We start from the raw sequence: 24,122 nt of genomic DNA, 5'->3' as shown, positions 1-24,122 counted from the left end.
TCTACTTCTGAAGGCAAAGTTTATTAAAGTAGCTCTGAACTGAAATTGCACTAGTGGATGCATTACTTAAATGCCCTAGTAGAAGAGCTCAAGGAACCAAGAGAACCCTACAGACCAAGATAATATTTCTTGGAAGTAAGTTGCTTTCTCTATCAGAATGGCACCTTGTGAAAGTATCACGGCTCCACAACAATGACGCTGTAGTCAAGGTTGAACAGCTAAGGTTATATCAGTGTGTCTATGACAACTAAATTTCAGGAGTTTGCAACTCTGCAGTCAATTTGGCCCGAACTGAAATTAACATGCCACTCCTGTGTATTGCATTAAACAGATGAGTCACTATGAAATAAATCAACGAGAATAAAAATGTTCCTGTTTTATTTAATTGCTCAAAAATATTCATTCCATTTTACCATAAAACCACTACCAGGTTCACTAATTATCATAGCAACGTGCATTTTAAAATCAAAGCTTACTCCCTCCTCCACAACCCAGTTTCACTTGATACATTCAACTCTGACGTCCCAGCAGGGGTTTGTCACAATAATGTCTATCACAGCATACTGAGATTATAAACAGGTGATGATGGGTTTTCTATAAATAGAAGGAATCTTGGGATGCAGGAGAGGAAACTCTTAAAACTGAACAGTCTTCAAGCAGCAAAAACTAAGAAAAACAATATTGGTCAAGTACGCTTTCAATACAAGTTATTTTTTTTCAGGTTTACTGCTGTCTGAAAATGCCCTTTAAGTATTTTTATTAGCTCTGTTGAAATCTAAGCTTCAGGGTTCAGGTTTCAAGGTTCACTATGTATGTTTAAATAAACATACTTTTAAAAAACCTCTTCTTAAATTTAAAGAACCTTGGGATTCTAGTTATAGAAGAAAAGGAGTACTTGTGGCACCTTAGAGACTAACCAATTTATTAGAGCATAAGCTTTCGTGAGCTACAGCTCACTTCATCAGATGCATATCGTGGAAACTGCAGCAGACTTTATATATACAGAGAGAATATGAACCAATACCTCCTCCCACCCCGCTGTCCTGCTGGTAACAGCTTATCTAAAGTGATCATCAGGTGGGCCATTTCCAGCACAAATCCAGGTTTTCTCACCCTCCACCCCCCCACACACAAATTCACTCTCCTGCTGGTGATAGCCCATCCAAAGTGACCAGCAGGAGAGTGAGTTTGTGTGTGTATGGGGGTGGGGGGGATGTGAGAAAACCTGGATTTGTGCAGGAAATAGCCCAACTTGATTGTCATGCACATTGTGTAAAGAGTTGTCACTTTGGATGGGCTATCACCAGCAGGAGAGTGAATTTGTGTGGGGGGGTGGAGGGTGAGAAAACCTGGATTTGTGCTGGAAATGGCCCACCTGATGATCACTTTAGATAAGCTATTACCAGCAGGACAGCGGGGTGGGAGGAGGTATTGGTTCATATTCTCTCTGTATATATAAAGTCTGCTGCAGTTTCCACGATATGCATCTGATGAAGTGAGCTGTAGCTCACGAAAGCTTATGCTCTAATAAATTGGTTAGTCTCTAAGGTGCCACAAGTACTCCTTTTCTTTTTGCGAATACAGACTAACACGGCTGTTACTCTGAAACCTGTAGTTATAGAAGGTTTCCCATTTCCAAAATACATCACTGCACTGTAAATTGACATGCTGCTGCTTTCCAAATTCAGTCTTGAAGAGAACTGTTTCCAGCCAAGCACTAGGAGCAGCAAAGGTTGAAGATTACTACTTGAATATTTGTTTTACAGCATCTCCCATGAACTCCAATCAGGATTGGGATGGAGCTCCATTGTACCGTAAACTGTAAAAAGTTATATGTTAGGGTCCGTGCCCCAAAGATGAAGGATGACTTGCAAGCCTAAGAGACAACATTTTTCCCTCTTCAAAAACAAGGAAATTAAAATAATTATGATTCCATAGTCAAAGCTTTAAAGTCAAGAAATGCAAAGCTACTACAGCCATGTTAACTCAGATGTATTGCACATGTATATTTCTCTGTTCAGATGCGATTCTGACTCTCTTCCGGTTAGTAAAGAAGTATACCACAAAATATACTGGAAGTGCAACGAGACAGAGTTAACTGCTGCAGGAACCTTAACTTTTGCATTACCTGGCTTAAGGTTGCATAATTAAATATCTTAAATGTTGCATTAAGTTGGTTGCATTAAATTTGCTGCATTAAATTATTCTGTTGGCAGTGGAAAGGGGCAGGTACACTTGGCCTGCTGGAGCTGAGAGTTGCCAGGACTTCCATGAATATCTTAGAAGTTTAGGTCAGTACCATAAAATACCACCTGGTCTTAATTTCGTACAAAATATCAGCCTGTAGGCAAATCATTTTATGTATTTATCTAGCTCTGGGTGAACTATCTGCTCCAGTAAAATAACCATTAAGATCATCCTCTGGATTCTTCACATGACCAGCATATTTTGAAATTCATAATTATCACAGACAACATATACAGCAGGCTCAATGAGGCCTTTTAACCCTTAGAAGACTGTAAACATGCCCTTTGGCTTGCAGTCAGCAAGCACTTGTTAATGCAATATGGACTGGGAGAGAATTTAAGAGAGATTTTCAAAGGCACAAAGGGAAATTAGGCATCCAATTCCCATAGAATTGTCAATAGGAACCGGGTGCTGAATTCCAATTTGTTCCTTTGCAATTAGAAATATCGTTGAAGGGGGAGATTTCCAGATGGTTGGCAAGAACCAGTGAGTATTAATAGAATTTCTCTCACACGGATGGGGTGACTAACTATTTTAAGGGAAACTGCCAAGGTGAAATGAAAATTAAATACAGATTTTTGCTGAAAGTTGCTAACTAACCAGGCTCTGGGAGTGTTCTCTGCAAAAAATAACATTAAAATTAGGGATGTCAAGCGATTAAAAAAGTTTATTGCAATTAATCATGCTATTAAATAATAATAGAATACCATTTATTTAAATTTTTGGATGTTTTCTACAAAGTCAAAATTTAGAGCCTGCAAGTCCACTCAGTCCTATTTCTTGTTCAGCCAATCGCTCAGACAAACAGTTTTGTTTACATTTGCAGAAGATAATGCTGCCTGCCTCTTGTTTACAGCATCACCTGAAAGTGAGCATAGACATTTGCATGGCACAGTTGTAGCCGGCGCCGCAAGATATTTACATGTCAGATACGCTAAAGATTATGTCCCTTAATGCTTCAACCACCATTCCAGAGGACCATTCCATTCAACCACCATTCCAGAGGACATAGTCCATGCTGATGACGGGTTCTGCTCGATAACCATCCAACTCACGTTCATTTTCAGAATCTGAATCAGATGCTACCTGCAGAAGGTTGATTTTCTTTTTCGGTGGTTAGTGTTCTGTAGTTTCCGCATTGGAGTGTTGAAGTCTTTTAAGACTTCTGAAAGCATGCTCTACACCTTGTCCCTCTTAGATTTTTGGAAGGCACTTCAGATTCTTAAATCTTGGGTCAAGTGCTGTAGCTATCTTTAGAAATTTCACATTGGTATCTTCTTGCGTTTTGTGAAATCTGCAGTGAACATGCTCTTAAAACAAACAACATGCGCTGGGTCATCAGCCGAGACTACTATAACATGAAATATATGGCAGAATGATGGTAAAACAGAGCAGGAGACATACAATTCTCCCCCAAGAAGTTCAGTCACAAATTTAATTAACGTGTTATTTAATGAGCGTCATCAGCATGGAAGCATGTCCTCTGGAATGATGACCGAAGCACGAAGAGGCATATGAATCTTTAGGGCAACTGGCATGTAAATATCTTGGGATGCCAGCTAAAACAGTGTCATGCGAACGCCTGTTCTCACTTTCCGGTAACACTGTAAATAAGAAGTGGGCAGCATTACGTCCCGTAAATGTAAACAAACTTGTTTCTCTTTGCGATTGGCTGAACAAGAAGTAGGACTGAGTGGACTTGTATGCTCTAAAGTTTTACTTTGTTTTGAGTGCAGTTATGTAACAAAACAAAAATTACATTTGTAAATTGCACTTTCATGATAAAGAGATTGCACAACAGTACTTGTATGAGGTGAACTGAAAAATACTATTTCTTTTTATCATTTTAACAGTGAAAATATTTGTAATAAAAAATAATTAAGTGAGCACTGTACACTTTGTATTCTGTGATGTAACTGAAATTGATATATTTGAAAATGTAGAAAAACATTCAAAAATATTTAATAAATTTCCATTGGTATTCTATTGTTTACAGTACGATTAATTGTGATAAATTTTTTTAATCACAACTAATTTTTTGAGTTAATTGCGTGAGTTAACGGCAATTGACAGTCCTAATTAAAATATTTTCCTCACTCTGAAATCCATTTGGGACTACTTGGTTTGCTAAAGGCATCCCGAAATACGTCAGATCAGTCACACCTTCAGCAAACCAGCGGATTTCATGGTAGAAGATACTTTTCTCCCACAAAATTAAAACATTCAGCTCTGCACTGCCTCCTCACAAATAGGTTACTTCCAGAGCACATCATAAACACTGTTCTTGCCCACAGACATTAGGGGTTTCCCATGCAACCAGAGGTCTCCGGCCCTCACCAGAGCATATATTATGGGAAAGAACACTTTGTATGCAAACGAGATTAAGAATAGTGAGACGATTAAAACAAAACGTGCTGTAAAGGTAACACAGTTTTAAACTCTGCAATCTGACCAGTCTACATCTTACACCCTTAAAGCACACATTCTCCACCACCTGTTATCCCAGACCAGGTATCTGAGACCGACTTTCTGTATTCTAGTACATAGATATCATCCTCTCTTCATTCACTTGTACCAATTATACTTTTCAGGTTACTTAGATGTGCCTGTTTTATCCTCTAACCAAGCTCTCTTCTTTACACACATCCAGTTATGCACCTCCATGTGCCTAGAGAAACCCGTACTGCAGTCTGTCATGCTGTGCCCACTGTATGTCTTTTGAGTCATTCACTTGGCTTAACATGTCTAGACTGTGACCCAGGGACCCCTTGATGCCAACTGGGAAATGGCACAGGGGATGCATATGGTCGTACATGAATCCTCTGGGTTGGACAGCTGCATAATAATTCAAAGGATGGCACGGGAGGTCTCTGCGAACAGCCAGTAGCCCACTGGTCACCATAATCACTGTGAAATGTCTGTATAGACAATATTTAAGGAGTTTTGTGTCTATACTGAAAATTATGCTCTTAAGATCCTGGAGTTAGGACAGGTCACCAGGAGGTGACATACCTCAGAGATGTTCCTTTTGAGCAGAAGGTAATGGACACCCATCTCCTTGTCTGTCCATTTGGGTATGGTGTATTATACACCTCACACTGTATGTCTATTTGATACTGAGCCAGATGTGTATTGAGAAATTGCAAAATGGTCTGGCAGATCTTGGAGTGCAAACAGACTGAATACTTCACCTAGGAGGCAAAGTAACAGCATGCTTCTCTCATGAAAGAAGGGTTCGCAACCTGCCTGGCTGTAAAGTGCTGCAGGGATTTTGAGAGTATTAGACATGAGAGTATCTTGTTAATTAGTGTAGGCTCAGGAATGTATGTTATGATTTTATTTTATATGTAATCATTTGTTTCCAATATGTGTACTTGCAGCTACTTGAATCTCTGTAATTTGTTAAATAAACTTCTGATTTCACACTAAGTCAATCTAAGCGCTATGAGTTTGGCAGAGCAGTGCTCTGAGATGAAACGGGTCAACTGGGGTATTCCGCTTCTTTGGAAGTGGTGGCTCCACGAATACTGCAACTGTCCAGTGAGCAGGGGTTTGGCATTTGCGTAAGGCGGGAGTCCTTTGTTTCCTAGTTTGGAAACAAAGGATGGAAGGAGGACCTAAGGGTCAGAGTGTGCCTATCGTTCACCTGTAGAATGACAGCAGGGCCTGTGAGGTCTGGCGGGGCGGGCTTGCATTGCCTGTAGCCACTGGAGTTGGGAAGTGACCCCAGCAGGCACAGACAAGGATGCCTCATGCTAAGGGCAGGGAGTAGCATAGTGCCTCATAACCCTGGGTACCCCTAGGAAGCATGTCTGTTTCATCTGTGCCCACGAACCATCCTTAACCATTATTACAGGACAAGAAGAGAGTTCTAAGAGGAATTTGAATGAGAAGAGGACAGTGGCTCAGCAGACCAGAAATGGAAGGGCATGCTACGGTAAGGGAGCAGCGAGGAAGGGGCAGGGGTATAGTGCAGTAAGAGACTAAGGGCTTGTCTTCACTACTGGGAGACTGATGCTGCTGCAATTGATGCAGAGGATGTCAATTTAATGGGTCTAATCATGATTCAAAGTGCCTCTCTGTCATGAATTTGCTGGTAACTTTATGTCTCTTACTACACACACTGTGGGTTAAGACAAAGAATTTGATACTAGTGGTAACATGCATGATTTTTGGAAAAATCTTTGGTATAGTTTAGGAGCGGTAACAAGAAAATCCTTAAAGCTTGGCAGAGCAGAGAAAGCATAACCAATCTAGAATGCTGTGGGAAGGGGAAACTGAGGCACACCACTTCATGACATTGTAGCTAAATGCCAAGACACCTACACTTTAAAAGATAGTGACATCTACATTATGTACACAATGCTAAGCACCACAATGTTTTCTGGCACCCTGGGAACAGATACCCAGAACTTTGCAAGAACACCTGTGAATGACATTACAATGTTTGGTAACACTTGGAGGTTGTATATCCAAAGCCAAAAAGGGATTTTAGGCCTACTGCCTCTGTATTGGTCAGTGACCAACCCTCTGGCAGTAATCTCAGAGGAGAGGTATGACATGTCATTCCATATTCTTTATGAAAATATGCTTATGATATGAATAGGACATAACCGAGATATACTTTATGCAAGATGGCTCATGTGAGATCACTGGAAAGGTTATGATTTACTGAATGCGATTATCCTGTTTGTATGCACGTATCATTTCTGTACCTGAAATTAGGAATATTGACTATGTATCTGTTTTTCAACTATGCTACTTTGGGTGATGCCCATTGCTAACACTTCAGGTACCACAATGGAAAAGCCAGACAGGGTGGATGGCCCATCCACAAGGACAATGGATTGTAAAAGAGCTCAGGGCTTCTCTACACTGGCGCTTTACAGCGCTGCTACTTTCTCGTTCAGGGGTGTGAAAAAACACCCCCAAGCACTGCAAGTTTCAGCGTTACGAAGTGCCAGTCTAGACAGTGCACCAGCGCTGGGAGCTATTTGCCTCGTGGAAGTGGGTTTTTTAGCAGGCTGGGAGAGCTCTCTCCCAGCACTATGCCACAACTACACAAGCCACGCTTTACACCACGGCAGCGCTTAACGTTGCCAGTGAAGACGTGCCCTTAGTCTTCCTGTCAACATGTGGGTCAGCCTGTGAAGAACGGCTACAAGGGCCTTACAGAATCAGGTGGTCTTGTCACCTGATACTAAAACATTACCTGGGACTTCTTGTAACTTTCCACTGTAAGGGAAGAGGGATCAAACTAGGAAACAAAGGACTCCTGCCTTATGCAAATCCTATTTAAGGTGGGGACTGAGGTAATCCAGGTCATCAGCTCTCTCCTGCTACCCCCATCCAAGATGACTACTGGAAACAGCTAAGACTGAACAGGAGGGGAAAAAACTGGGCCCAGACTGGAAGGGCATCTGGCCTGTGAAAAAGATTATTAGAACCATATTTAGGGTGAGAACTCACATGTAACCAGTTGTTTTCGTGTATTAAACTTAGTTTGCATGCTCTGTTTTATTTTCTTAGTAATCTGCTTTGTTCTGGCTGCTACCTCCTTAACTACTTAAAATACACCTGTTATAGTTAATAAATTTATTTCTGGTTTATGACATAACCCAGTTTATGTGATTTCTAACTGTGGGGGAGTAAGAAATTGTGCATACCCTCTTCCACACTGAGGAAAGAGGTGAATATAATATCTCTTTGGGTCTATACTCCAAGGGAGGTGGACACCTGAGTGCTGGAGCAAGTCCCTTAAACTGAGTCCTCCCAGAGCTGATCTGCAGCTGGGTGTGGCCCTGCCTGTGTGTGTGTGTTAGAGCAGTGGTTCCCAAACTAGGGGCATCACTTGTTCAAGGAAAGCCCCTGGCAGGCCGGGACGGTTTGTTTACCTGCCGCATCCGCAGGTTCAGCCGATCGCACCTCCCACTGGCTGCAGTTCACCGCTTCAGGCCAGTGGGGGATGCGGGAAAGGCGGCTAGTGGCCCATGCCACTTCCCGCAGCCCCCATTGGCCGAGAAAAACGAACCACAGCCGAACCTGCGGACACGGCAGGTAAACAAACCGGCCCGGCCTGCCAGGGGCTTTCCCTGAACAAGCGGTGCCCCTAGTTTGGGAACCACTTTGTTAGGGAGTGGTTTTCAAACTTTTTTTCTGGCGACCCAGTTGAAGAAAATTGTTGATACCCGTGACCCAATGGAGCTGGGGACGAGGAGTTTGGGGTGTGGGCTGGGGCCAGGAATGAGAGGTTATGGGGGGGCTCTGGGCTGGGGGGTACAGGCTCCGGGGTGGGGCCAGGGATGAGGGGTTTGGGGTGCAGAAGGGGGCTCTGGATTTGAGTGGGGCTCAGGGATGAGGTAGGCGTTTGGGGCATGGGGTTAGAATGCGAGCTTACCTCTGGCAGCTTCTGGTCAGCAGTGCAGCCGGGGTGCAGAGTCAGGCTTCCAGTCTGTCCTGGCACCGTGGAATGCGCTGCACCCCAGAAATGCGCAGCTCTCACCCACAGGCAGGGCCATCCTTAGGCATACACGGCTGCATAGGGCACCCAAAAATTTGGGGTACCTGGCGTCTTAGCGTCCACCCTACCGCCTCTTCCTATCCCTGTTCTGACCCTTCCTGCAGGCTCCCACAGCTAGCTGCTACAGCCTAGTGAGTCTTCCTCTGGAGGGAATCTAGTAACATTGTTTCATGTTCTCTGTGTATATAAAATCTCCCCACTATATCTTCCTCCGTATGCATCCGATGAAGTGAGCTGAAGCTCACGAAAGCTTATGCTCTAATAAATTTGTTAGTCTCTAAGGTGCCACAAGAACTCCTTTTCTTTTTAAAAGTGAAAAAGCCTTCTAGCCTGCCAGACCTATTAGCATAAGATTGAAACTGTTAAAGAGCCATTCAAGCGGTAATGAAGCCATTTCACAGGCATTTGCCAACCCCTAGGTATATACCATCAGTTTCTGACTTTAGTGACAAAAACAGGAGTGCATTACTGTAATATTTACTCAGAACATGTTAGTCTACAGGACCTTAGTTTAAAATTTGCTTTAAAAATATTTTATTAGTATGTTGCTGAAGATTATAAAAATCACATCTCTAAAAAAAGCCTTGCATAGATTTTTAGATGCACAATCTGAACCAGCCAATGGGAGTGCGGAGCTGGTGCTCAGGGTGGGAGCAGCATGAGGAGCCGCGTGATCCCCCCACCTAGGAGCCAGACCTGCTGCTGGCTGCTTCTGGGGTGCAACACGGTGCTGGAACACGTAGGAACTAGCCTGTCTTAGCTGTGCAGCACCGTCCATGGCACTTTTAACGACCCAGTTGGTGGCGCTGACCAGAGCCGCTACGACCCAGTGCCTTCCATTCCGCGACCCAGCACTGGGTCGCCACCCTCAGTTTGAAAACCACTGTGTTAGAGGAGGTTTCAAGAGCCTGGCTCAGCAAGACAGGTTAAACGGGGTCATCACAGGCAGAACAGATAGACTCAGTGGTATCTCAGTACATCAGGTGACTTCCCAAGGGGTCCATACCATCACAGCCTCCATTATCCAGCTCTCCATATTAACCGAACCAGGGCTCCGGCAGACAGCCCTGGACAGCAGGGCTCCAGTTTCAGCTGAACCCTGAGCCCTTGCTGCCTAGGGCAGGCAGCCCGAGCCCCACCACCCAGGGCTGAAGCTCTTTGCCCATTCTCCAGATCATCCAGATTTTTAATCATTTTGATTTGACCCCAGTCCCAATTAAATTGGATAAATGTGGTTCCACTGTATTAAAAGTAATTCCAAATCTTAAAAGGGGATCAATAAGATGCATACTCAGTAGAAATCACATTTCATAATGTTTCACTGCTGCGCTATGGTAATCCTTATCTGTTGTTCCTCACTGAATTATGTCCAGTTTAAATGCAGGCTCAGTGGGGTGGGGTGGGGAACAGTCCTTTTTGACTAAAAAGCACTACACAGACCATAATGCTGTTTCAAAACAAAACAAAAACACAAACAAAAACACAAACAAAACAGGATTTTCCCTTCAACATCACATTCTCACCCTTTTCTGTCACAGAAAAGCCTATTGATCTATTGATCCCACCAACAGTCTCACCTCATCTGAAATCTACTGTAAACAGGTATTTCTGGATGCAGTTCTAGGCTGCCTGAAACTGCCCAAAGCGCTGCATTAATCCAGAAAAGACTTGCCCATTTTTCGCACCATAGGACTAAGCTGTGAACACTGCATGTGATTCATTTACTATGCTTACTTCTCTTAAAGAGCTTGCTACTAAAGCTTAAGAAACCAATAAAGAGAAAACTGGACTAAACACAGCTGTAGTAAGAACCTGAATCAAGGAACATGGACTGAATAAAACCCTTCAAATGTAGCAATACAGGAAGTTGCCTATTTCCAACCACCCAGGTGTAGATCTAGGTATGTAAGGGTATCTTTACACTGCAGCAGGGAGTGAGCCTCTCAGTCCAGGTACATAGACCTGCACAAGCAGGGCTCCAGCTAGCATGCTAAACATAGCAGTGTGGACATTGCAGCTCTGGTGGAGACTCAGTCAGGTGGACTTCAGAGCCCCAGCAGCTGCCCAGATGGCAACATCAACATGACTATTTTTAGCGCACTAGCTCAAGCTAAGCTAGCATGAGTGCTACCCAGGCTGGGAATCTCGCTCTCCACTGCAGTGTAGACGTACCCCAAATGGCTCCCATCGCTATAGTATGTGGGTGCAATCGATGGCACCCTTCTTTTGACTGCAATGGAAATACTGTGCCACTCTTGTGCAAGTGAATTAAATCTTGTCAATTGGCTTCTAAAACTGGACTTCTGGCACTGACAAAGTAAGCTCTATAGAACAAGGATACAAAGTATTAAAAGCAGAAATGCTGTGGAAGCCTTGGGGAAGAAAGGAAGGCATTGCTTCATCTTGCTCTTTAGTACACCTCCCTCCCTAAAGCCAAATACAGAGGCATCCAGTCCTTGGTCAGAAGACCAGAGGCTGCTATATGGAGCCCATGGGCCGCATGTGGTCCATCAGGTAATCTGATTGTGGGCCATGAGACATTTTGCTGACGTTGACTGCAGGGACGTGCTGGCCGCCGCTTCCCACAGCTCCCATTGGCCAGGAACGGTGAACCACAGCCACTGGGAGCTGCGGGGGGCCATGCCTGCAGACAGTCAACGTCAGCAAAATGTCTCGCGGCCCGCAATCAGATTACCCTGATGGGCTGCAGGTTACCCACCACTGATATGGATCTTTGAAGGTTTAAGGGTGGAAGGCAAGAAGCTATGAAGATCATTAAGACCCTTCTGTTTCCACACACACACCCCAATGTCACAAATAACCAGGTGTTCAAAATCAAACCAGACATTTCAAAGAAAAATCTCAAATTACTTGCGATGATTGATGGTGTTTAGGTACTGCCAACCCCACTACAGCAAACACTGAGTAGTATTAATGCTTAAGATCTTAATTTGTTTTAGTTCTGTTTGACACTTGTAAGAGGTTTGCCTACAGAACTGTTTAAGAACTGTACAAACTTCTGCACCGTGACAATAATGGGCCCATAATATATTTGAGTAAAACAGATTATGAGATTTCCAATTCCCTGTATTAACCTTACATGCCAAATGCCCAAGTTTACCTTATTGTGATTAGTTTGTATCAAGAAGTATACTCACAGGGGTCTTTCTAGGAACTGCCTCATCTGTTTTGTCTTTGATCACTTTCCAAACTACATTTGAGAAATTGAAAAACCGCCTGTAGTCCCATCCTCAGGAGAGACATTCAAAATCTAATCTTCCAAAACCAGGATTTGTAGTACTTTAGAAGCACAGTTGCAATAGCTGTGCATATGAACCCACTCTGCATTATGAAAGGTGTGCCAATCAACATTTCAAATGTGAATAATTAAGAGCATGATGCAAAATACTTATTATACACACTTTGTGTATCCCATCCCAAGACTTGCCATTAGACACTGAAATCTAACTACCAACTGTTGATAAGTCTGTCCCCAAAGGTGTCACCTTCTACTCTACCAGTGGCCTGTTACTACTTAATCCAATGTACTGCCACTCTGACCTTGCAAATATAAATTCTTGCTGTCTCCGTCACACTCCCATACATTGACCCACATCTCAGACATTGCTGAATGCAAAACAGGAGATTACAAAGAGGTATTAAGGAGAGTGGGTGGTTTGGCATATGATGTTTGGGAATAAGCAAGACTGCTAGCTGGAGCTAAAAAGTTTGGCTTCTGCTGTAGTCTGGCACCTGGTTTATTGGTGGTTTTGAAGGAGAAAGAAACCAGCTGGATTAGTTTTAAAACCAGCCTGATGGTAACATCAGCTGCTATAAAACTTTTGCTTGCATTCCAGACTGAATACATACAAAGAAAAGCATAACGAGAGAACACAGCCTCTTGCAAAGATGGATTTTTAAATGAAAAGTTAGAATTTACTTTACCCATTCCTTCAAGACTCACTTCTTCCAAGACACCCGCAAGAAGCTGCCCAAATAGTAATGGCTCGGTAGAGGGGCAGCTGGGTATATGGGATGTGTATATATTAAGTTACGCATATTAATTGTATCCCTGTTCTACAGCCTGAATACGGTATGTTGTGATGTTTCACTCCTTATTCTTTAAGAAAATATGCTTATGATATGAATATGACATAACAGATGTACTTTATGCAAGCGAGGTCTTGTAAAATATCATTGAAAAGGTTATAATTTACTGAATGTGATTATCCAATTTGTATGCATGTATCATTTCTGTATCTGAAGTAAGGAATATTGACTAGGTATCGGTATTTCAACTATGCCCCTTGGGTGATGCCCACTGCTAACACTTCAGGTACAACAATGGAAAAGCCAGACAAAGGCGATGACCCATCTGACATCAAGCTCCTGGAGTCCTTAACCTCAACTGTCAGCCCAGTAAATGAAAGGTTAGCTACCAAGTGTTTAACAAAAAAAATCTTTTCAGTTATGCAATCTGATCAACCAATGTTTTAGACCCTCCTCCCCATCTTTAAATCTTGCAAATAAATGCATTCCATTCATTGTATTTAAACAAGTTGTATGTACATGAACAGCAACTGTTTATCCAGTAAGAGAGAGACCCAATTTCCTAATTGTAGGTTCCAATGCAACAACTGCAGGAGTGCCTCACAGCTGAAAATGCTAGCAAAGATCAAAGCCAGTGACATGTCAGTATTATAGCTATACTACCAGAAAGCAGTACCACTTTCTGAAATACCAGGGCTGCAGCCTTGCCCCTTAGCTATACACAACCTTATTTTTTGCACAAATCAATAAAACTGAATCAAATCTGAATCAGGGAGAGTGAGGCTAGGGAATTACTCAAGGTATTTATTTAGATCAAAAACACTGCCTCATAATTTGAGCCAAAAATGTAATGACTCTGGTTTTGAAATGCAGTTGAGTTAGCAAAATAACTTCTATTTTAATAGAAGGAATAACCAACGCTGTTATGTAAGGAAAAACCCAGCATGACAGTGAAGTACAACCTCCCAATAACTTGCTACAAGTAGTACTTCCAATATGAGACAATAGAAATCAAGTTTGGTAATGGAGAGACAATGGTCGTTTACTAACTTTTTTAATTCCACTACTTTTTGTTATAGGAAATAAGCACACCACTCAGTGGTATGGGGGGAAAAATTCCCCATTTACAATTACATCACCCAGTAAGTGTTTTTATTATTAAAGCTGCCCAGAGAACTGTTCTTGGTTCAGTGCTATTCCAGCTCTATCAATTATCTGGAAATAAAACTACAAAATCATTGCTGCTGAAGTTTGCAAGTGATACAGTTCTACGGAGCAATCAAAATTGCTTGGAAAACTGGACTCTTCTGAACACCATGTTTTAACACATCCAGATGTACATTGTACAGCTAGAAGCCAGGAACATAGGTCACACTTAGTGGAGAGTATTTTGGAAAGCTGAGGTTATGAAGTGGACTTAGGGTCACAGTGGATAAGCAATTCATCATGAGTGTGATGTGGTGGCTAAGATATAGTGATTATTTTTTAACTCAACTATTGTTCAAGCAATAAGAATATTTATTACATTTATTTACAAACAGAAGATACGTAAACTTTACTTTTAGTGCTCACTTCACTAAGTTAAGTGGCCACAGAAAGCACAGTAATTTTATGCCCAACCTACCCGGCAATAGTGCAGGACAATGTTATAACCATGGCTTGAAAAATTTGCCAGGCACTTCCTAGAAAAAGGACCTACTAGCCCAAATGCAGATACAGAAGATTAGGGAAAGGGCATGCTACAGTGAGGTAAGGCACCTTGACAACAGCTGCTGGGAATTCTAGTGCAGAGATAACCCGAGATCTGCTTGGGAGCTGTTGCAGCATCTAGCTAGTAGACATTTATCAGATTGAAGTTTCACCCCTCTTTCAGTACTGAAAAGGAGAAAGAGCTTTGTGCCTCTTTCACCCCACCAAGAGCCCCTACCCACTTTGAAGGGAAGGTCCTAGCCACAAATTTCTACCACTCTCACCTAAATGCATGTACACATTCCGTCAGTAAACAAAAGGATCAGTCTACTCTTCATCCTCTACTCCCAGATCAGTTTATTTTGCTACTTTGTGACGGTAAGGTCAAAGATATACAGTTTATATTTCAAAAGGTGGTGAGATTTGTGGTGATTCTAATAACTTCCAGGTGAACGTTTCAGGCATGGGCCAGTTACAGATAAAGCCGTCTCATCTGCAAAGAATGGTTGCTGCAAGGATGAAAGTGGGAGGAAAAGAGGTCTCTGCTACGCTACCCCATCCTAGTCTGGTTTTGGGTCCTCTTTCTACTGTGAATAATTCCAGCACCTCCTTCTGATGCTGTTGCTCAGAGGTTTCTCAAAGAGAACCAGAATCAGCAGGATGTTTCACTTCTGCCAAAAAGGTTCTGAGAAGTAACAGTAAAATAGACTGGAGTTTTGTTAATTTCACTCTACTTGGCAAATCTATGATGAGCAGCAGCACCGGAGCTGTGTGCAGACTCAGGAAAACTCTGAAACCTCTGTTATACCCACAAGCATTTCTTCCATATGTAGGTGAAGACATATGATGCTGTTACAGACAATAAGTTACGTACAGAAACACAAATAAACTACAAAGAGAAAACTCAGTGGAAAATTGTGTAATTAGAAACCTGGCCTGGTATTTACAGATGGGCCAATTTCTTTATAGCCCTCTTAAAAGATAGTTTTCTGGGTTCCAAAATAGTGCATCACCACACTGGGTACATTAAGATTCCCTGTTGATATCTATTCCCTGCTTTTCCTTGGACATTGGGAGCTATACAAAAGAATAGACAGACAATCAACTGTATTGTAGGTGCTACCTGTATTACAATTTTGGAGCACAGCTTGGTGATCATATTTTGCATTAGAGTATTAGGTGAAATGCTTTATTCATTTGATATAGCAACAGTCCTGATAAAATCCAAGAAATATGATTTTCTACTTCACATATTAAATTACAATTGTAATTTACTGTTCGCTAAAAAGAGATGTCAGGAAAGTCCCTGATCTTGCAAAAATAATTCTTGGGTCAACATCACATTAAGGAAGGTTTTAAAGATAGGAACTTCAACAGCACAAAATACAGTATCAGTTTCACTTCCTTTTAAAACGACCTCCTTAAATAAGCACACTTAAGGGCTTTTAGAGTGTCCCCAGTCCCCACACAAGAGATTATCCCTGATTTTTTGGTACTTGGTCCCAGGGCATTTGAATTTTGTCCCTGAGTGCTTGCAACAGAAGTAAACTTGAGAGACTTGAATTATGTGCTTTGAGATTAGTCAGTCTGCCATGTAAGAAGTGTTATAGCCTTTAATGAGACAGTGACAATATCCAAAGTTTAATGGGTGAACCTTACTCACCCATACCCCAAATATTGCTAAGTAAACCTACGTGCTCCCTTTTCAGAGGGATTTTCTCTTCAGACAGCTGATCTTACAAGACCACCAGCACTACCATTATTGCACATCCAACAGGATCAGAGAAACTGAGAACAGAATGTTCTTCTCTGCTGCTGAGATGCACTCTGACACTGATTTGTAGTGCAGGATCAGATGTATGTTTACTCTGAAAGTCCACATTACAGGGGGCTGTTTGATCTAATTGTTACTCCAAGTTTTCTAGTCTGATAGCCAGTGTTCACCTGGAACATTTATACTGAAGAGTTAATGTGTTAAAAGGGGGGCATTTACCACACTTCATTTGCTTCAGATTCCCCTCCACAGGTTCAGTGAATTCTCCTTTCATTCTTATGCTATCAGTGTAGCATAAAAATAAAAGTGAACTTGCTTAGAAGAGAACAAGGGAAACTGAACAGCTTCAGGGATGGGTTTTGGGTAAGGCATCTGCTTTTTGGTTTTAACCGGTAACACCAATAAAAGACCCACAATACAAAAAAAGAAACTGACATTTATCTAATAAATGCCAGGAAAAACATCAGAAATGGTTACTTGTATCTGAGGGCTTGCCTACACCGACAGTAATGCGCACTATGGGGTGTGATTTCTGAACTGCACCAACATTTTGCATATTAACTGTTCCACACAGACCCTGATGATGAAACAGAACTACATTAAAGAGCAATCAGGCAAATTAAAGCAGTTACTCATTACAGAATATACAAAGAGAAAGCCCACCCCCCACAAAAAAAAAAAACCACCAAAGTTTTGGACATCTACCTAGAACTCAAAAATTGCTAAAAATAACCACCCTTGCCCCACAAAATTAAATATACCCTGAAAAACAAAAGCCCTAGTTATGGGATACAAAGTCTATCACCTCTAGGTCACTACATGAAATACAACCCAAGTCAGTAAGTGAAAATCATTACCTTTTGAAGGCTGGTTGATCATCTTTGTGAATGACTTGATATCACTCAGGAACCAGCCTTAGGCCAAGACTCTACATCAAAATTTGCTACATTGCTGGTAAGGTCATCCCCACATATGGCCCCTCCAAGTCAGACATGATGCACAATGTGGGGCAGGAGAGATGACAACACAGTGTGGCAGTAGCTCAAAAGACAGCTGCTTGTCCTGGTATTCAGGGAATACTATGATGCTATGTTTTTCCCTTAAGCAATTTGGTCACCATTTTTCCCCAGGTAGGGCAGTGAAGATTCTGACACTGAAACCACAGTTCTGGAGGTGATTGATTTTATTTTAGGAAAAATAAGCAAGATTAATCATGTATATTCTCTGGGAGAGGGGGAAAAAAATCACCGTCAGGTTTATGGTCCAAACCTAACGATTAGTTTATATTTTGAAAAATATTTCATCATGTAGAGGTACTGACACTTAACACTGAGATTAAGAGTCAGGCTATACAATGGGGTAATTCCTCTGTGGGGGGTATGCACTGCAAAGGTGTGAATTCTAAAGCATACTGACATTTTGCCTGTTAATTATTAAATGTCTAGTTGGCAGCCGATATCAAGCGGAGAGCCCCACAGGTTGGTCCTGGGGCCGGTTTTGTTCAATATCTTCATTAATGATCTGGAAGATGGCATGAACTGCACCCTCAGCAAGTTTGCAGATGACACTAAACTAGGAGGAGTGGTAAATACGCTGGAGGGTAGCGATAGGATATAGATGGACCTAGACAAATTAGAGGATTGGGCCAAAAGAAATCTGATGAAGTTCAACAAGGACAGGTGCAGAGTCCTGTACTTAGGACGGAAGAATCCCATGCACCGCTAAAGACTAGGGACCGAATGGGTAGGCAGCAGTTCTGCAGAAAAGGACCTAGGGGTTACAGTGGACAATAAGCTGGATATGAGTTAACAGTGTGCCCTTACTGCCAAGAAGACTAACAGCATTTTGAGCTGTATAAATAGGGGCACTGCCAGCAGATCGAGGGACGTGATCATTCCCCTCTATTCGACATTGTTGAGGCCTCATCTGGAGTACTGTGTCCAGTTTTGGGCCCCACACTACAAGAAGGATGTGGAAAAATTGGAAAATGTCCAGCGGAGGGCAACAAAAATGATTAGGGTGCTGGAGCACATGACTTATGAGGAGAGGTTGAGGGAACTGGGATTGTTTAGTCTGCAGAAGAGAAGAATGAGGGGGGATTTGATAGCTGCTTTCAACTACCTGAAAGGGGGTTCCAAAGAGGATGGATCTAGACTGTTCTCAGTGGTACCAGACGACAGAACAAGGAGTAATGGTCTCAAGTTGCAGTGGGGGAGGTTTAGGTTGAATATTAGGAAAAACTTTTTCACTAGGAGGGTGGTGAAGCACTGGAATGGGTTACCTAGGGAGGTGGTGGAATCTCTTTCCTTCGAAGTTTTCAAGGTCAGGCTTGATAAAGCCCTGGCTGGGATGGGGATTGGTCCTGCTTTGAGCAGGGGGTTGGACTGCTTTGAGCAGGGGCTTGGACTAGATGACCTCCTGAGGTCCCTTCCAATCCTGATATTCTATGATTCTAATTGGTTCACGTAGACCATTCTGGTGTGCACTATAGGTTCCAGAGTGCACTTTCACATAGCACAAGTTTCAGAGTAACAGCCGTGTTAGTCTGTATTCGCAAAAAGAAAAGCAGTACTTGTGGCACCTTAGAGACTAACCAATTTATTTGAGCATAAGTTTTCATGAGCTACAGCTCACTTCATCGGATGCATTTCAAACAGCGCTATGTGAAAGTGCACTAGGGAACCTGTAATGCCCACCAGAAAGGTCTATTAATTGGTCTATGTAAAAAGGTTAGTGTGCTTTAGAAATCACACCCCATAGTATGCACTCCCCCACCATGTAGATAAGCCCTAAGTGGGTGATATTTGCCAGGCTTCCAACTGAAATTTAAAATGTGGAGACTATAGAAAAGTCAACTTGTAATAAATTAAAACGGTTCATATTTCAACAGGGCAAAAAATATCCTGTTTGTTAGTTCCAATTGTGGTAAAGTGCATAAAACAAGTGTGAAGTGTTGATATCAAGCAGCCTGAATTATCAGAGGACAAGAGGTTTTTAAACTTATAGAATACAACATATACTTATTCAAAGTCCCATAACAGGCTCCTGATCTGATTGACCAACTTTTAACAGGTTTCAGAGTAACAGCCGTGTTAGTCTGTATTTGCAAAAAGAAAAGGAGGACTTGTGGCGCCTTAGAGACTAACCAATTTATTTGAGCATAAGCTTTCGTGAGCTACAGCTCACTTCATCGGATGCATACTGTGGAAACTGCAGAAGACATTATATACACAGAGACCATGAAACAATACCTCCTCCCACCCCACTCTCCTGCTGGTAATAGCTTATCTAAAGTGATCACTCTCCTTACAATGTGTATGATAATCAAGGTGGGCCATTTCCAGCACAAATCCAGGTTTTCTCACCCTCCTCTCCCCCACACACAAACTCACTCTCCTGCTGGTAATAGCCCATCCAAAGTGACCACTCTCTTTACAATGTGTATGACAATCAAGGTGGGCCATTTCCAGCACAAATCCAGATTTTCTCACCCCACCTCCCTTTTTTTTTTTTAACAAAATTTCTTCTGGGAAAAGACTGAATGTGAGAATTTGTATACAGAAAGTGACCTGTCCCAAAGAGGAGTGTATGTGTTTAAAAAAATCTTTTAAGGGAAGCTCTGTCAAAACTTTAACTGATGAGTCAACATATTATTGTTTAGTTTAAACTTAGCTCTTCACTCTGTTATGTACGATGAAGTCTTTATTAGACCTCAGTCCCTAAATAAAGCCTGGCCTAGAAACAGCTTCACTACCTAAAGTTCTACAATAACTTTACATACTTGTCTGGGGGTGAAGGAAAGGAAATATTCAATTTTCACACCACTTATTGTGAAGCCAATGCTTAGACAAGAAGCTAAAAGGAGAAAGTTTTAAATCCTTTCTTGCTACAATCTGTCATCCCACAGCCCAGGAGAGGCAAATGGTGAAATATTTAACTGCAAAGGAAAAGTGTGACTTAGAAACTCATTTGTAAACCCATGAAGGGTTTAACGGCTCAAATTGCATTTTCATAGCAATAAGAGTACATTCTGCTGCCAGCCATACATAAACGTAAAGTCTTTATGATATTCCTTACCTAAGTCACTTCAGTTTCCTCTGATAATGCCACCTCTGCAGAAGACTTACACACTCTTCGGGGTGCAGAAAAATAAGGAAATTGGATTGCTTTAAAAAGAAGCATCAATTGAAAGGCTGTTTCCAATGTTTCATACAAAACCCAGGATCTCCTGCTGTATTGCTATCATTGTTCTAAGCACCAAGGAATATGGTAGACTTCTCTACCACTGCCTCTCGGTTACCTAATTACACTGACTGGTTGTTTTATTTTCCTGGAGTTAAAGATGCATAGATGAATGTAACTTGTGTCTAGGTTACAAATTCATCACATTGTTTTGAAAGAAACATTGTTAAACAAGCTATTGTTAAACATCACTGCATCTTCATTATATTTATAAACTAATTTACATTCAGTGTAAACTAATAACCTTTGCTTACCGTACAAGCAAATCTACCTTGTCAAAATGAGAACAAAAAATGTGGCTACATATTTAGCTCTCAATAAATCTTAATTGAATCTCAACACACTGTACTTCAAACTCACTCCGGATCCAATACCACAGTGCTTAAAGTATAACTCCACTTAAATTCCATGAACGATTTGCCAGAGGCTATAAGAGCTGTCCCTTGGTGATAGTTGCACGTGGAAGTAGTAGTGATGCTTTCACTTGTATTAGCAAACCACGCTTCTTTGATGTAGCAGCAGCACTTGCAAATACCAGTTCACAGCACTTCCAAGTGCAAGCATCACTACTAGATGTTGAACCCCTGAGTTTTCAGAGTTGCAGCTATTGATTACCAAAGACTTGCTGAAGCATATCACTGGTTTAGAGTTCTTCTTTTACAAAAGTTGGACAACCAGGCAGCATAAGTGACGAAAACGTTCTTTTAGTTTGCTAGCAAACTCTGCCCTTTCCTTCCAGATGAGGAACCAGTCACAGCTACGTATGTGTCATCTCTAAATTGAATTATTGCAATTCACCACATCTGAATCTGAACATGAAAACAGTGTGAAGGCTCAAGCTCGTGCAAATTGCAGCTGTCAGCCTTCTCCAGGATTTAGGCTGTAAACACCTCAAGCCTGTGCCTCAGTGCCTCCACAGGGCTCCCACCCTGCCTCTGATGCTAGTCTACAGAATCAGTGCTAACCTTCAAAGAAATTAATGTATTGGGACCCTGTTAGAGACCACAGTTCCATACATGAACCAGATAGTTGCAGACCACAAAGCCTTGAAAGCATCTTGAGGCAGCTGGGGACAAAGAACTCAGCTGAAGGGATTCAGTTGTGAAATGAGCTTCCAGAGGAGATTAAATGAGTCTGACTACCTTTAGGAAGGTTTTGCAGTGTTTCCTATTTGGTAAAGCTCTCCACCACAACAACATTCATAACTGTCTCCCTGACCTAATTTTTTTTTTTTTTTAAAGTACAGCCCACCACAAACTGAGCTTTGTGTGTCCTGAGAACACGGTGAGGCAAAGTATCCATGAATTTCACAAGGATGTTCACTACTGCTGATCAGTTTCATATAGCAAGCACACAGTTATTACAAGAGCAGGCAGTACATATCCCTACGATATAGGTCTAGGCATATGTTAAATGAAAGATACTATATTACACCTTGAGATAAATGAAAAAAGGTTTCATAAATGACCTTTTTGCCGCTTTGCTCAACACCTGACCAAGGAACTTAGGAACCTATCACAAGACCCCAGAGTCCCATTTACAGCTAAAACTTTCCATCCTAGAAGCAGTTACTTGGTTCCTGTAAGAATTCACACAAGAGCCACACCCTTTCTGACACACTATATGGAGTCTGAACTGTAAATGCAAAATGTTCCCTATGCCCAGGCAAACCAGAAAGCTGCTGCAGGTCTTATATTTTTTAAGAGGACTTCAAAGTATGTATAAAGCAAATGGGCCCCAAACTTTTCAGTGATGGGGACCACTTTAAGGGATTGCCAATATGATTGTGAATAAGCAGGTAGCTGGTCTGCTAAACAACCTACTTGCCCATATGTGATCCCATGACAACCCTGTGGCAACTACAATGGCTGCTTACACTGGAAAAGAACATCAGGGGAGTGATGCATCCATAGCTGTTCATGAAAGGGTGCCAAATAAACAGCCAGCACCATGTGACAAGACAATTTTCAACAGGCCACTCTGCTTTTGCCCCAAGCACCCCACCTGCAGCAGCCTAAGCCACCCCCCTGCACAAAGCACCACTGAAGATCCCAGTCCAGCTCTGTGACACATCTGGAAGGACACGATACCAGGTGATCGACCTGGGCCGTTTATCAGGGACAGGGGCTCGCTGCTGAGACAGCATCTGCAGAGGGATTTGGCTAGCTTCAAGATAACGCGCAGCTCGAAGAGCGTACTGCCGCCTAACCTGCCCAGCACACGCCTGGACCCTGCTGCCCTCTGCTAGGGAGAAGGGAACCTGCACCGCTGACACCCCGCATGCCAGCACGGTCACTGAAGAGGCGGCACTGGCCAGAGGGGAAGGGGGTCTCCAATACCTCAGACCCCCTCCAGCTTCCCCCCGCCCGCAATCGCCTGCCCCGGGGCCCCGCCAGCTTCCCCCCGCCCGCAATCGCCTGCCCCGGGGCCCCGCCAGCTTCCCCCCGCCCGCAATCGCCTGCCCCGGGGCCCCGCCAGCTTCCCCCCGCCCGCAATCGCCTGCCCCGGGGCCCCGCCAGCTTCCCCCCGCCCGCCCGCAATCGCCTGCCCCGGGGCCCCGCCAGCTTCCCCCCGCCCGCCCGCAATCGCCTGCCCCGGGGCCCCGCCAGCTTCCCCCCGCCCGCCCGCAATCGCCTGCCCCGGGGCCCCGCCAGCTTCCCCCCGCCCGCCCGCCCGCAATCGCCTGCCCCGGGGCCCCTCCCCTTCCTTTCCGCAATGCCCAGCACCCTGCCCGGGCCAGCGGCCGGCTGGGGGTCTCCCCGGGGGCTGCTCGGAGGCCGGGCGCAGCGGGGCGCTCACCTCTCGGGGGGCCAGCGGCCCCGGGAAGGCGTGTCTCAGCGGGCCGCCCGGCTCCCCGCAGCGCGGTACCTGCAGGAGGGAGACTCCATTCGCGGCGGGGGTGGGAAGCGGCTCAAGTGACCGTCGCAGGCGCTTCCATCCCGGGCGCTACCACCCACCTTCCCTTCTCAGGAAACCAGCGCGCTGCCGCCAGCTCCCGGCTGGGGAAGGGAGGCGCGCTGGCGCAGCAGCAGTGCGCCCCGTGAAGCCGCTGTTCCGCCATCTTTGGTGTTGGCAGGGAGGCACCATGCTCAGGCAACTTCTGCAGCCTGCCTGGTGTATAGCAGAGGAATCAGCGTCTGATCCCTCATCCCATCCTCTCCTCAATCATGGGGTAGAGAGGGTTAGGCGGACAGGAGTTTGTGGGTGTTATAGGCACAGGCAAAGGGGGGATAATTGTACTGGGGCCCGAGCTCAGGGTGCTCCCCAAACATAACGTGTGTAAATAAAGTGAAATGGCAGGAGGAGCAGCTTACATGAGCTCTCAGGGCCCAAACTGTCTCTCATCAGGCCTAGCACAGGGTGGGATGGGTGGAAGCCACATCTCTGCCAAATTTCACAGCTGGATTCTAGCTTTATAGAGAGCCAAATCCAGATTCTCACCCCCCCAGCATCTGCATTCTGCTGATGCAGCATGGATCCGTCTCCAGCTTAAATGAGACACTGTACAGCTCGCCCACAGTCCCACTTGTCCATATATCCCCAGCCTCACCCTGCCCTGGAATGGTTAAAAATCAGTCACTCTGTCAGAGGTAGAGACCA

The 24,122-nt window shown here is 43.6% G+C and overlaps 1 protein-coding gene across 2 annotated transcripts in view; it reads right to left on the bottom strand.

Moving 5' to 3' along the window:
* LOC140917577 (H(+)/Cl(-) exchange transporter 5) overlaps positions 1 to 23,532 on the bottom strand; it is a 93,367-nt gene extending 69,835 nt beyond the window's left edge. The window contains exon 1 of one of the 2 annotated variants that reach the window (XM_073360704.2): positions 23,322 to 23,532. The gene's annotated coding sequence lies outside the window, so the exon portion shown is untranslated. The remainder of the gene's footprint in view (positions 1 to 23,321) is intronic. The other variant, XM_073360705.2, reaches the window with a different exon arrangement.
* Between the last annotated feature and the right edge of the window lie 590 nt (positions 23,533 to 24,122).

The sequence above is a fragment of the Lepidochelys kempii genome, chromosome 9 (assembly GCF_965140285.1).
Source record: "Lepidochelys kempii isolate rLepKem1 chromosome 9, rLepKem1.hap1, whole genome shotgun sequence".
Taxonomy (NCBI): Eukaryota; Metazoa; Chordata; order Testudines; family Cheloniidae; genus Lepidochelys; species Lepidochelys kempii.
This window is presented reverse-complemented; position numbering and strand designations above follow the sequence as displayed.